Raw genomic sequence first — 14,887 nt, 5'->3', positions numbered from 1 at the left:
GGTTGCTACAGTAGTAAACAACTTCCAAGACTCAAATATAAAATAAGGGTACTGTAGTAAAAACATGGGTTGTCTCGCATAAGCGCTTTTCTTTAACGCCTTTCAGCTAGGCGCAGAAAGTGTATTCAAGTGTTATCAAGAGATGAAGCATCAACATTACCTTGGGTGTTGGGAGTTGCCTCAACAATGCATGTTATCTTATCTATGTAAGTTTCAGAGGTTCTCTTTTCATTACTCTTAGGCTTGCTATTCTCATTAAACAAATTTTCAGGAACAATCCAGTCATAATTCTTTTCTAGTGCCTCGAACATTTCTGCGAGCTTGCAAGGTATTGATGTCTTAATATCCCCTACATCATTAATATTATTAGTGTACCTTACTCTCTCCATATCCATCTTTTCAAGGATACTAGCAAAATTGTTATAAGAGCCAATCATATTGTATTTGATAAAGACCTTTCTAGTCCGAAAATTCAATTCGGCACATGGGAGCATATGCTCCTGCCACCGGAAAAATATTTTGAAATGTTCAAAAAATTCGAACAAAAAATTTCTCACTTGCGTATCAATATTTTACGTGCGCACATCAAGTCTTGCGAAAAACTGACATTTTTTGTGACTTGTGTGAAAAAGATAAACAAAACGTCTCGTACACAACCTTTTTTTACAGAAATTTTTGTCTTTTTTTACATATGACACTCAAAATGTCGGTTTTCTGTGGAACCACTTTGTGAATGTGTAGAATTTTGAAATGTATCCACTAAATTTTGTGTTCAAATTTTTCAACATTTCAAAAGTGCATTTAAATTGAAGTTTAAAAACCGGGAGCATATGCTCCCGGGTGCCAAAACGCCACTCCCTTTCTAGTCTCTCTTGCTACACCACCAAATTCTTTAAGAAGGGTTTCTAAAACAAAATCTTTCTTTTTCCCTTCTTCCATATCACCAAGTGTGAGAAACATGTGTTGGATTATAGGATTAAGATTAACAAATTTTGTTTCCAACATGTGAACTAAAGAAGCAGCAGCGATTTCATAAGTAGGAGCAAGTTCTACCAAGTGTCTATCTTCAAAATCTTCAGTGGTACTAACATGAGTGAAAAAATCTTCTATATTATCTCTCCCAATTATAGACCCACATCCTACCGGTATGTCTTTTAGAGTGTACTTAGGAGGAAACATGATGAAATAAACAAAAAGTAAATAAAGTAAATGCAAGTAACTAATTTTTTTGTGTTTTTTAGAGAACAAGGCAGTAAATAAAGTAAAACTAGCAACTAATTTTTTTGTGTTTTGTTTTAGTGCAGCAAACAAAGTAGTAAATAAAATAAAGCAAGACAAAAACAAAGTAAAGAGATTGGATTGTGGAGACTCCCCTTGCAGCGTGTCTTGATCTCCCCGGCAACGGCGCCAGAAAATGTGCTTGATGCATGCAATTAACACACGTCCATTGGGAACCCCAAGAGGAAGGTGTGATGCAGACAGTAGCAAGTTTTCCCTCAGAAAGAAACCAAGGTTTATCGAACCAGGAGGAGCCAAGAAGCACGTTCAAGGTTGATGGCGGCGAAGTATAGTGCGGCGCAACACCAGGGATTCCGGCGCCAACGTGGAACCTGCACAACACAACCAAAGTACTTTGCCCCAACGAAACAGTGAGGTTGTCAATCTCACCGGCTTGCTGTAACAAAGGATTAGATGTACAGTGTGGATGATAATTGTTTGCAGAAAATAGTAAAGAACAAATATTGCAGTAGATTGTATTCGATGTAAAGAATAGGACCGGGGTCCACAGTTCACTAGAGGTGTCTCTCCCATAAGATAAATAGCATGTTGGGTGAAAAAATTACGATCGGGCAATTGACAAATAGAGAGGACATGACAATGCACATACATGATATGATAAGTATAGTGAAATTTAATTTGGGCATTACGACAAAGTGCATAGACCGCTATCCAGCATGCATCTATGCCTAAAAAGTCCACCTTCAGGTTATCATCCGAACCCCTTCCAGTATTAAGTTGCAAACAACAGACAATTGCATTAAGTATGGTGCGTAATGTAATCAATAACTACATCCTCGGACATAGCATCAATATTTTATCCCTAGTGGCAACAGCACATCCATAACCTTAGAACTTTCTGTCACTGTCCCAGATTTAATGGAGGCATGAACCCACTATCGAGCATAAATACTCCCTCTTGGAGTTAAGAGTAAAAACTTGGCCAGAGCCTCTACTAATAACGGAGAGCATGCAAGATCATAAACAACACATAGGTATCAGATTGATAATCAACATAACATAGTATTCTCTATCCATCGGATCCCGACAAACACAACATATAGCATTACAGATAGATGATCTTGATCATGTTAGGCAGCTCACAAGATCCAACAATGAAGCACATAAGGAGAAGACGACCATCTAGCTACTGCTATGGACCCATAGTCCAGGGGTGAACTACTCACTCATCACTCCGGAGGCGACCATGGCGGTGAAGAGTCCTCCGGGAGATGATTCCCCTCTCCGGCAGGGTGCCGGAGGCGATCTCCTGAATCCCCCGAGATGGGATTGGCGGCGGCGGCGTCTCGGGCCGGTTTTCCGTATCGTGGCTCTCGGTACTGGGGGTTTCGCGACGGAGGCTTTAAGTAGGCGGAAGGGTAGGTCAGGGGGCCACACGAGGTGGCCACACAACAGGGCCGCGCGGCCAGCACCTGGGCCGCGCCGCCCTAGTGTGTCGTCGCCTCGTGGCCCCACTTCGTTTCCTCTTCGGTCTTCTGGAAGCTTCGTGGAAAAATAGGACCCTGGGCGTTGATTTCGTCCAATTCCGAGAATATTTCCTTTGTAGGATTTCTGAAACCAAAAACAGCAGAAAACAGCAACTGGCTCTTCGGCATCTCGTTAATAGGTTAGTGCCGGAAAATGCATAAATATGACATAAAGTATGCATAAAACATGTAGATATCATCAATAATGTGGCATGGAACATAAGAAATTATCGATACGTCGGAGACGTATCAGGAACATATATGTTGGGTTAGTTCATAAAGCATAATTGACAAGGATTACCATACCACATGACTTTACGTGGCACATTCTTCATGCTTCATGTGTTGACCAAACTTGAATCTATTCTTCACTCTTTGTATTGGTCAACCTTGTATCTTCTCATGCTTTATCATACTATCTTTAGGTGTATAAAGAACTCTTCATTTGTTTGCAGGCTCTAAATCTTAGTCAACCCTATCTCAACTTATGAGTCTATCATGACACCAACTTAGAGCCATATCTTGAATTCTTCACTTGGAAACAAGCACTCAACATATTGATCATTCATTGCTTTAACACATAAGCTAGAACATGGCTAATATTGAGTTCCACATAAGAACTCTATCTTCATTTCTTCTTCTTGATCATATCACATATATGTCTTCAAATCGATGATCTCGACACCAATACTCAAGATATATCCTTATCTTCATGGCATCCATACTTGAATCCAACACATGGACTACAAGTAGTACCTATGGAATATTCCTTCATATAAACTCAATGAAAACATTAGTCCATAGGGGTTGTCATTAATTACCAAAACCACACATAGGGGCAATGTACCCTTACACTCGGCTTGAGCAATCCGAAGCATCCTCATATTTTTGCAAGACATGCCAAGAGCAGTTAACAAGTGTGCAAGTTGCTGAAAGAACCAAGTACAATCTCCACTCTCCTGAGCAACAGCTACAAGACTTAGTTGTAGTTGATGGGAAAAGTAGTGCACATAATAGGCTGAAGGAGACTCATCCATAATTAGTTTTTTCAGTTCATTGGCATTACCTTTCATGTTGCTAGCTCCATCATATCCTTGCCCACAGGCCATGGCAAAGTTCAAGTTGTACTCCATAAGCATTTGTTGAGTTACAGCTTTAAGTGTCAAAGAGGTAGTGTCTTCAACATGAGCAAGACCAAGAAATCTTACAACTGCCCTTCCTTTCTTATCAACATAGCACAAGCAAACAGTCAACTACTCATTATGGTACACATTACTAGACTTGTCTGCAAGTATTGCAAAATGACCACCATCAAGTTCTTCAATGAGTAGTTTAGTAGTCTCCCGCGCACCATTTGATCAACTCATGTTGTATATCATGGTGAGTCATCCTGCAATTCTGTGGAGCATTGTTGAGAACCACCTTGTTAACCTCTTCAAAATTTCCTGCAAGCCAATTTAAGAGCTCAAGGAAATTTCCTTTATTTAGTGAATCTTCACTTTCATCGAGTCCTCTAAATGCCAAACCTTGATGCAATAGAAACCTCAAACACTTGAGTGTCCATGTCAAACGCTGCAAATACAAAGCCTTGTATTGTGAGTTGCTTGAAGCAAGAGACTCTCGGATTGATGCTTTTGGTGTATAGAACATATCAAATTTCTCCTGAGCTTCAGCATGAGCACTACTACCACCTTCATGTCTCACCAATCTCTTTTCCATGCTCCAGTTTCTAAACCCATCCTTCACAAATGAATCTCCACCGGGACATTTTGTTGTATCCTTGAACAAATAGCAAACAAAGCAGAAGGCAGCATCCTCACTAGTAGGAAAAGGCTCATTAGTGGCGCACCAAAAAGGCTATTATGTGGCGCATGTTCGGTGTGCCAGATAATCTTCGTCATAAAAATAAGGATTCGGTGGTGCCCCGGCCCATGCGCCATAGAATTAAGACATTCTGTGGCGCACCAGAGACGGTGTGCCACAGAAATAAGAGGTTCTGTGGCGCATGTGGCCCAGGTGCGCCACAGAAATAGGTGCGCCACTGAATTTGTTTTGTGCGCCACTGAATAATCTACACGTACACATGATTTTGTACTGCCTGCTGTAGACATACATGTTTTATACAGTTATATATACAGGTATATACAGATATAATATAGACATCATGTATACTAGAAAGATATAATATAACAAAATTATACATCATCATCACATTACTTAGAGCCCGATCGAGTTATACATATAGCTCCATACAACTCATAATCCATACAAAGTTCATCATCTCGAGATACAAATGAAGTGATACCGGCTGTCGTGGATTTGACCACGGCAGGGTGCTACAGGGTATAGGCACCCCGATCTAGGGTTACATGCAGATAAGTCCGAAACATATCAGTTGCTACAAGCCCGGGATCTGTTATCCCGTGCTCAAGTAATCTAGATCTCTAGTCGCCTGGGCCTTCAGTCCAGTCGCCACCCCAGAGGTTTAGCCCCAGTCGCACCAGGATTTTAGGCCCAGTCGCCTATGTCAACTGGATCTCTCCCTGGGCATTCTCTCGAGCGACGAGTGAGACTGATGATGCACCCCCTTGGGCATATCCCCATCAGTAGTCCCCGAGCACGTCGTGGATTCGGTAAGAGCTTGAGGCAGGGCGCGAAGAGGCTTGGCGATGGATCAAGGCGAATCAGCGGCGAGCTCCTGAAACAAAAAGAACAAACATGACCTCAGTCCTTAGTCGGAACGAGCCAGTCGGAATTGTCCAGTTGGCGTATGCCAGTCGACGTTGGTCAGTCGGTGTAAGTTAATTGCAGAGGACTAGTCAGCGCAGGCTAGTCGGTGTAAGCCAGTCGACACAGGTCAGTCAGCGCGAGTCGTCCAGGGGACGCACATGGCGATTCCAACGGCTAGTTTCACGTTGACTGAGGCACGAGCCGTTTCTCCACAGTTGACCGTTGGGCTTCACGCGAATCTCGGCCGTTGATCTCCGAGCATAGATTGCGGGGCGGCATTGAACGGCAGATATCCTTCCTTATCCGAGGCGAGTAAGAGGGTATAAAAGCTCAATCCGTGACCTAGTGAGAGTCACTTCGCCCCACTTCTTCTTCTTCTTCATTCCTCTCCTTCTCTGCCCGCAACCTTCAATCCGCTCGAGCTCTGATCATCGTGATGGCGGCGAAGGGATGAACAAGGTCCAAGGTGACCAGGGAGGCGCTCATCCCATACATCTCTGCGGGGATTATCCCTGAGATGAATCATGAGAGGTGGCGGGTACCGGCGGCGAACGAGATGGAACCGCTGCCGCGGACGGGGGAGTTCGTGATCCTCATGAGCTTCCTCGACCGCGGTTTCGCAGTGCCGACCTCCGACTTCCTGCGCCAGCTGCTCGCCTTCTACAATATCAAGATCCCCGATCTCGGCCCCCACAGCGTCCAGCAGATCTCCATGTTTGTGGCGACGTGCGAGTGTTACCTGGGCTACCCGCCCTACTTCCCGCTGTGGGTCTCCATATTCCATGGGCGGGCGGCTCGAGTGAGCAAGAGCGACCAGTCGCTCATCCCGAACGTCGGGATCACCTTCTAGGTGAAGTCCGGGGAGGCCTTCATCGACATGGCGCTCCCAAATAAGGCGCAAGCCCAGTGGCATAAATACTGGTTTTATGTCAAGGAGCACACGCGAAAGGGCGACGTCGCCATCCCGCAGTACTCGCCCGAGCCGAGCGTGTCGCGGCGACTGAACGTAGGTCGCGCGAGCAGGAGGAGGTGGTGAAGGAGATACGGACGGTGATCCAGTCGCTAAAGGACCCAAGGCTGGCCGTTGCTAACCTCTACAACTGCTGGCTCGCTCGGCGCCAGATACCCTTCCGGAGTCGGGGTCACTACATGTGGGAGTACAAGGGGCAGAACGGCTGCACCCGCTCCACCGCCGCCGAGTGGACCGAGGCCGAGTACCGGAGGATGCTCTCCAAGATCACCACAACAACGTTCACTTCATTTGACGCTGAGCTGCAACCCTTCTCGAAGGACAAGCCTGCTCCAGAGGTACGTGGCGACTTGCTGCCTTTATGACGAGTAGCAAAGATTCTTCGCATTGTCAACTCATTTCTTGGTCTTGATGCAGCGGTGGCAGAAGATCACCAACCACCTGCCCCCACTCGCCGGAAAGGAGCCTCCGGAGATGATCGAGGGCGAGGAGGGTGAGGAGGGAGGAAGAGGAGGACGAGGGCGAGCGCACGGAATCGGATTCCGAGGCGCCCAACCACGAAGCTATGGGCCGCACCCGGGGCTCGAAGAGAGGGGTGGCTTCCTCCTCGCATACGTCCCTGGAGGAGACCGTGGAAGAGGAGGAGGAGGAGATGACCTCCCCGCCGGAAGGGAAAATGGCTGCCGGCCGGCCTGACGAGCCACAGCCCAAGCGACTGCGCCCAACCGTCTTGGAGGGTGGAATGGCGCTCAAGTGCCCGCTCGGGGCCATGATCAGGGCAGAGGAGTGAGTCGGCCCGGAGTGAAGACACTACCGACGGTGAACTAAGTTTTGCACGCTCCCCGATTCGCTTGTTATTGGTGGGAATTGGCCTGACCCTGATGTCTTGCAGGGCCAAGTAGAAGGTCTTGAAGAAGGCCGCGCCCACACGCGGGGCGGCCGTGACGAAGGCGGTCGTGGCGAAGAAGGCCGATGAGGCGAAGAAAGCGGCCGACGAGGCCACTGAGGCAAAGAGGATGGAAGACGAGGCCGCCGGGGATGCGACGGCGGCGCAAGCGAAGGCAGCGGCTGCAAAGAAGGCCGCCGATGCTGAAGCCGCGAAACAGGCCGCGGAGGCCAATGCGGCGAAGAAGGTTGCCAAGGCCGAAGCAGCGAACAAGGTCGCCGAGGCCAAGGCGACGAAGAAGGTGACTGGGGCCGAGAAGGCCACGACGCCGAAGAGCTCAGAGGCCGAGTCGCCACACGTGGCGATCTCGGTGCTCAAGGAGCAGGTCGCCTCCAAGGGGGCAAGGCGCCAAGGAGTTCTGGTGTGGCATCAGCGGCGTCGCACAAGGAGCAGTGATCGAAGATGACCGCAGACCCTACTCATACTAACGATTCCCCCGTGCAGGAGGTAGACACGGCGTCGGCTGAGGCGGCGATGGACGCTCCCCGCCCGGAAGAGGGAGAAGAACTGTGCACGGCCAACCAGATGCCAATGGCCTCCTTGACGTTCGCCGAGATGTAGGAAGCTCTCGGTGATCTTCATGTGGTAAGTACTTTATTTGCGGAGTATGGCCTCCTCCCAGACCCCGAGGGTCAACTTGGGCTGAAGGGGCGAGTCGAGTCTCTTTCCGCTTGGAGCCACACGACTGACATTTTTCCTATTTTATTTTTGCGGTCTGAGCTTAAGCATCTGAACGTTCTAGTGGAGGAAGCGGCAAGGAAGAACCGTTCCCTCATTGCCATCAGCAGTAAGTTTTCTGTTATTTTCCTCCCTTAGTTTGTGTCGAGTGGGCAATCTTCAATGTGGTGTTTTTGTAGCAGAGGCGCGTGAGAAGACACTCGCCGAGGCCCGTGTGGGTATGTGAAGGAGTCGCTGCTGAAGGAGGCTGAGGAGCGGGCGACTGCGACTGAAGCGGCTGCTAAACGCTCTGAGTCGGAGGTGACGGACCTCACCTAGGTCCTTAACGACAAGAACGAAGGAGCTCGAGGACGTCATCGCCGATTACAAGGGAAAGCTCGCCGCGGCGCTGCAGGAGAGGGATGACGCACATACCGCGACCACCATGGCCCAAAAGCAGCTGACCGCGTGGAAGAAGAAGCATGCCGAAGAAGTTGCCGCAGAGCAGGAGGCCTCGACTTCGACCATCTTGGCGCTGCAGAAGGAGAAGACTACCTTCGAAGCGTTTGTGTGGGAGATGTCACGGCAGCTCCTTGGTGAGTTTTTGTGCGCTCCTCTTCCTTTTTTTTTGTTGGCATCACTATTTAGTCTGGATGGGACGAGTCCCCGGGTGTCAAGTCCCCGAGCGTGGCGAGTCCGATTGGGCGGCCAGTCCCCGGGCGTGGCGAGTCCAATTGGGCGGCCAGTCCCTGAGCATGGTGAGTCCGCTTGGGCGGCCAGTCCCCCGAGCGTGGCGAGTCCGCTTGGGCGACCAGTCCCCAAGCGTGGCGAGTCCGCTTTGGCGGCCAGTCCTCAATCGTGGCGAGTTCGCTTAGGTGACCAGTCCCCGAGCATGGCGAGTTCACTTGGGTGACCAGTCTCCGAGCGTAGCGAGTCTGCTTTGGCAGCCAGTCCCCGAGCGTGGCAAGTCCGCTTGGGCGACCAGTCCCCGGGCGTAACGAGTCTGAAGATGTCCTTTGTAGTTGCTAATTTGGTTGATGTTTCTTTGCTTTCAGGGACATGCGACTTCGTGGAGACGGCAACTCTGCGCGAGTGCCTGGAGAGTGCGACGACCCGCATCATTCAGTGTGCGGCAGATATCTTGGCGGCGTTGCAGTACCTGAGTCCGCGGGAGCGGATCCCGCATGATGCTCCGTCCGTGTTCAAGGCCGTTTCGGACGTCCCTGTTGTTGTGGACTCGCTGCGGCACTCATTATGCCGGGTGGGCATTACCATGGCTTTGAGCATGGTTCTTGCCCACTACTCCGAGGCTTCGACGTGGAAGAGGTGACAGTTGGCTTCCCCTTCAAGACCGGCGAATTTGACGTGGCGGAGGTGCTGCGGCTGATGGAGTTGGTCTGGCCGTAAGGTGACCGTGTGTTGGCTGTGGCCGACCTGGAGTCTCACATCACAAGCCAGACCACCCCGGAGGACGCCGAGAAGGAGCAAGCCAAGGAGAAGCCCCGGGACTTCCCCGTCGAGCGGCTATTCCATGCTGCTGCAAATAAGGCACTGACGACGTACCATGTTGTGAGGTATGTGTCGAAGTTCACCCACGACGACAGCGGTGTGGAGCGGTGTGAAGTTCACCCACGAGGATTGTTCATTGAACTCAAGATCTCGGTCTATATTACCATCATCTTCTTGTCTCGGATCAGATATTGGCCTTTGATTATTATTGTTGACATCAGCACTACTTCTAGCTGAAAAATACCTATTTAAAGCAACTCTTTGTGATTCAATAAATTGATTATCTAGCTTTCTCTTTTTCTTTTCGCATCACCTGACAATTGTTTTGGCATTATAACACATATAATAGTGAAAAAAATTATATCAAATTAGAACCCTAATCAAAATAATAAGTCATGAATTAGATGAAAATTAGACTAGAGATTTAGACTTACACAGGGGCATGCGGGGACGACACCGATCAGCGAGCTGCTGTATGTTGATGAAGCAATCGGCAAAAGGCAAAGATGAAGAAGATCATCTATTCCTAATCCTTTATAGGAATCAATCGAGGCAGCTATGCAGGGAGTTGGATCGATCGGTCATGCGCTCACTAACAAAACAAGTCGTTCCCTGATTAACGAAAGGTTAGTGCAGGGAGTTGGACTGATCGGGTCACGCACTCCGGCACTCACGCGTACTGGTGGGCTGGTGGCAGGGAATTTGTGCCCTCATGAAGACTCCCGATGGAGATGGGAGTTGGACCGACCAGAGATTAGTTGCAGGCCTTGATTCGTTGTCTCCCTTCCGTTTCGTACTGAATTTTTTTCCTGCCTATAGTAAAGAGAAGATCTGGTCCTGGGCCCCCCTCCGGCCTGGGCTCTAGGCGGCCGCCCATGGCTGCCATGGGTCAGGACAGGCCCTGAGTAAACACAAGCTGAACTAAAACAGGCTAAGCTACTACTGCTGCTGCTAAGCTGAACACAAGCATTATCTATAGTATCAGGTTTATATTTGTGTTTGACTAGGTTGCAAGATCATCATGCTTTTTTATATATATGTGGTCTTTCATTTTCCATCAGATGGACAGCAACATCTACTACTATCATCAGTGTACAAATGAACATTTACAGTAAGCTTTAAACCATGTTTTATATGCAGTTCTATAGATCATATCCAACTATATTTAAACCATGTTTTATGTACAGTTCTATAGATCATATTCACCTATATTTAAACCATGTTTTATATGCAGTTCTATAGATCATATTCAACTATATTTACATTAAACTTTAAACCATCTTTATCTATTCAAAATATCATATTCACCTACATTTAAAAGGCAGTTCTATATGCTATTTCCTAACAGAGGGCAAATGCGAGGATATAGAATTGGAGAGGATATAGATCAACTATGGCTTGCAACATTGCTATTTTATAATATTTCATCTCCAAAATATTTAAAATGAACAAATGATCTAGAAATGAATAAATGATCATGTAACTGAACTATGGCTTGCAGTATTTCCTTTTATTAGTTTGCTAATTATTTTGGAGGGTTCATCTGCAAATGAAATATCATTTTGTGTGTTTCAAACTAGTTCAAATATTTCAAACAAACCATTATCAGTATGGCAGATATAGGACATTTCATCTATGGAAATTCACAACTGCAAATTCACTGGCAATTCACTAACCAATATGAAATGACTAGCACTAGCAACTCACTAACCAAATTGAGAACCTATCATTGGCAATTCACAACCGACGGGGAGAGGGAGGGGGCACAGGGGAGAGGCACAGGGCAAAGGGAGGGAGGCACAGGGAGAGGGAGGGGCACAGGGGAGAGGGAAGGATCTCACCGACGGCGGTGCTAGGCGGCGGTGGCGAGCGCAGGCGATGGTCCTCCTCCTCCTGCTCACGGCACGGACGGGGTGGTCCTCCTCCTCCTGGTTAGCGGCGGGGTGGCGGTCCTCCTCCTCCTTTTCCTCCTGCTCGGCGGTGCTAGGCGGCGGTGGCGACGACGGCGAGCGTAGGGAAGAGCTAGGGTTCGACGCGACACGAATGGGGAAGAGAGAGATGGGGGAAGGGCGAACCGCTCATTTCACCAAGTTAGGAAATTCTATGGCGCTCTAGTTGGGCATGCGCCGCAGAATTCCTTAATTCTCCATAGAATTAGGGAAATTCTGTGGCGCATGGCAAATTGGGTGCGCCACAGAATTTTTGACTTAGATTTTTCCTAGATCACTGCATCCCTCATTATTAATACATTTCTAGTTTTATTCTTAACAAATAAATGGAATATGCTTGTCACAAATGCACACACTTTATGCTTGTCACGCATGCACACACTTCAATTATGTTAATATATATAGATGTCAACCGCATACATGTTCACACATGCACACACACACATGTCAACCGCATACATGTTCTTGTCTCTCACACACACATGTACTTGTCACACAAACACACACACACACGTGTGCATAGACCTAAAAAGATCTTCGTCCCGGCTCCGAGCTCTAGCGTCACTTCACAATCTTCTTGCCCTTGTTGTTGGCGGTTGAATACTTTATGCCGGCCACCTTGAGATTTCTTCGCGTGAATGGAGAACCTTTAGAGAGTAGGGAGGTCTTCCTTCTTACTTTACTAGTAGGCATGTCGAAGTGCTTATCAAATTCCTCCTCGATCTTCGGATTATCATTCTTGTGCAAGTCTTCCTCGTTGGCGTCTTCTTGCATTCCTATGATGCTCCTCTTTCCCCTCCTCACGACAACACAGCTGGGCCTCGATGGGTCGGTGATGAAGAAGCATTGGTCAACTTGGCTACCGAGTACCCATGGCTCATTTTTCGTGGATGCGTTCTTAGATTTGGCATCGGGTATAACCATGGTGGTGAAATACCGGCCTTCTTTTCGACCTTCTTGGCCCATCTCACACGGAACATTGGCACCGTCTCTCCACAGTAATTGAGCTCCCATATCTCCTTGATCCTTCCGAAAAATCTTTCCTTGACATTAGTCTCGTCATCGGCGTATGATAGCATAGTTACTCATGAGTTTTAATTTTCGCTATTCCTGTCCTTTTCCTCGGTGTAGAATCTGTAACCATTGATGTCGTACCCCTGATAGGTCCTTACGTTATGCCCGGGGCCCTATGATAAGGTGTATATGAGTTTTTCATCTTCCGTAGAAGGCCTTTTGCTCTGTGCTTGAAGCAGTTGACTTTGCTTCAACCAACGCGTGAAGCTGGAGTTGTGCTCTTTGGTTACGTCTCCCATCTTCCTCGGCCGGCCCATATCGATGTAATTCTGCTCGATTATGCTTTTGTGCTCTTCCACCAAAGGTTCGATCAATTTTAAGTGTTGTAGCGCGACCCAGTGATCCCTTTCAAAGTCGTCACGTCGATTGTCAGTGCTGACATGGACTGAGCAGTAGCCCTCATGGTCACCGACTCCAGCGAGCCTGCCGAGGTGCGTCCTGGTGGGCAAACCAACATCCTGATCGTCCTCGGTGCTTAGATAATTCTGGCAGAAGGAGATGCACTCGTAAGTTAGAAACCCCTTGGCCATGCTTGCGTCTGGACGGGCGCTGTTGTGAACGTATCCTTTCATGACATTGTTTTGTCTTTCGAACAGCATCATGTTGTGGAGGAACGTCGGGCCGAGCTGCCTGATGTCATCAATGACATGGAGAAGGAGATGGAAGCATATATCACAGAATGCGGGCAAGAAGTAAATATCGAGCTCGCATAGTATCACCACGATCTCATCCTCTAGCATCTTGAGCTACCTCACGCCAATCAACTTCCTGGAGATAACGTCGAAAAGTTGCAAAGGCCAAACAGCGTATCACGGACATGCTCGTCGATTATCCCTCGGATCACAATGGGAAGTATCTATGTCATGAGCACGTGACAATCGTGAGACTTCATCCTGTTGAATGTCTTCTTCGATACGTCTGGATATTTGCTTATATTCCCCGAGTAACTGTGAGAAACTTTCACTCCTAGGAGGCACCTGAAAAACTGCTCCAGCTCCTCCAGACTCGTTGTGAAGCAGGCAGCGGGAAGCACCACTATGTTCTTCTTAGCCCTTTTGCGGAAACGTTGGGTCCCTTCCGTCTGATCATCATCACCATCATCGTCGTCGTTATCAGTATATGGGGCTTGAAGATATTTCCTGATGCCAAGATGTTTCAAATCGTATCTTACTTTCGTCTCATCCTTGGACTTTTCCGAGTTGCAAAGAGTGCCAAGCAGACTTTCGGTAACATTCTTCGTAATGTGCATGACATCGAGGTTGTGGGGCGTGTGGAGGACCTTCCAGTACTCCAAGTCGTGGAAAATAGACCTCGCTTTCCATACACCGAGCAGTGGCTCTGGCTTCTGCCGCTTCTTTCCCAGCGCTGGGCACTCCTTCCAATTTTTCAGAAGATCGTCAATTTCTGCGCCGCTCCTCGAGCGCGGGGCTCCATCGGGCTCATCTTTACCAATGAACATATCACCGCGTTTTCTCCACGGGTTATCCAAGCGAAGCCACCTTCGAGCACCTAAGTACACGGTTTTCGAGGACCCGGGATCCCTTGGTAGCTGTAGATGCGGGGTCTCGTCCATGCACTTCACACAGCTGCAGAATCCGTGGCCGACCTAGGCAGATACATATGCGTAACCAGGATAGTCCGTGACCGTCGTGATCAACGCGGCCCTCATATCGAAATAATTTCTAGTGTAGGTGTCCCACGTACGGGGTGGCGTCTTCCACAATGTGTCTAACTCCTCTTTCAGCAGCCCGAATACAAATGCATGTCGACACCTGGTTGTTTCGGCCCCTGAATGAGAATACTTAGGTGTATGTACCTTTGCTTGGTGCACAACCACAGGGGTAGGTTGTAAGGCCATACAAACACAGGCCAGGTGCTATGCGTGCTACTCTGGTTGCCGAATGGATTGAGTCCATCGGTGCTCATACCCAGCCTGTGGTTCCTTGCGTCGCCCCCGAACCTAGGGAAGGCGATGTCCAATGCTTCCCACTGGCCAGCATCTGAAGGGTGTGTCAGGATATAGCCCATCTTCGGATATTCTTCGGGCTTCTCCCTTTCCGCGTGCCATTGCATGTGCTTTGATTCCTTAGGGTCCACGAAATACCACTGTAGACTGGGAGTGATAGGAAAGTACCATACCACTTTTCGAGGTACCTTCTTGTTCCCACCCTTGTACCGTCTGTGGCCGCACACCGGACATGTGGTTCTGTCCTTGTACTCGCCCTGATAAATCACGCAATCATTGATGCATGCGTGGTATTTTTCGTGCGGTAGGTCAAGAGGGCAC

The 14,887-nt window shown here is 48.3% G+C and overlaps 1 pseudogene; it reads right to left on the bottom strand.

The window, feature by feature from the left end:
• Positions 1-14,887, bottom strand: part of LOC139838196 (uncharacterized) — a 132,885-nt pseudogene that overhangs the window by 99,966 nt on the left and 18,032 nt on the right.

The sequence above is a fragment of the Lolium perenne genome, chromosome 3 (genome assembly GCF_019359855.2).
Source record: "Lolium perenne isolate Kyuss_39 chromosome 3, Kyuss_2.0, whole genome shotgun sequence".
Classification (NCBI taxonomy): Eukaryota; Viridiplantae; Streptophyta; class Magnoliopsida; order Poales; family Poaceae; genus Lolium; species Lolium perenne.
The sequence above is the reverse complement of the archived record's forward strand: the minus strand, read 5'-3'. Positions and strand labels throughout refer to the sequence as shown.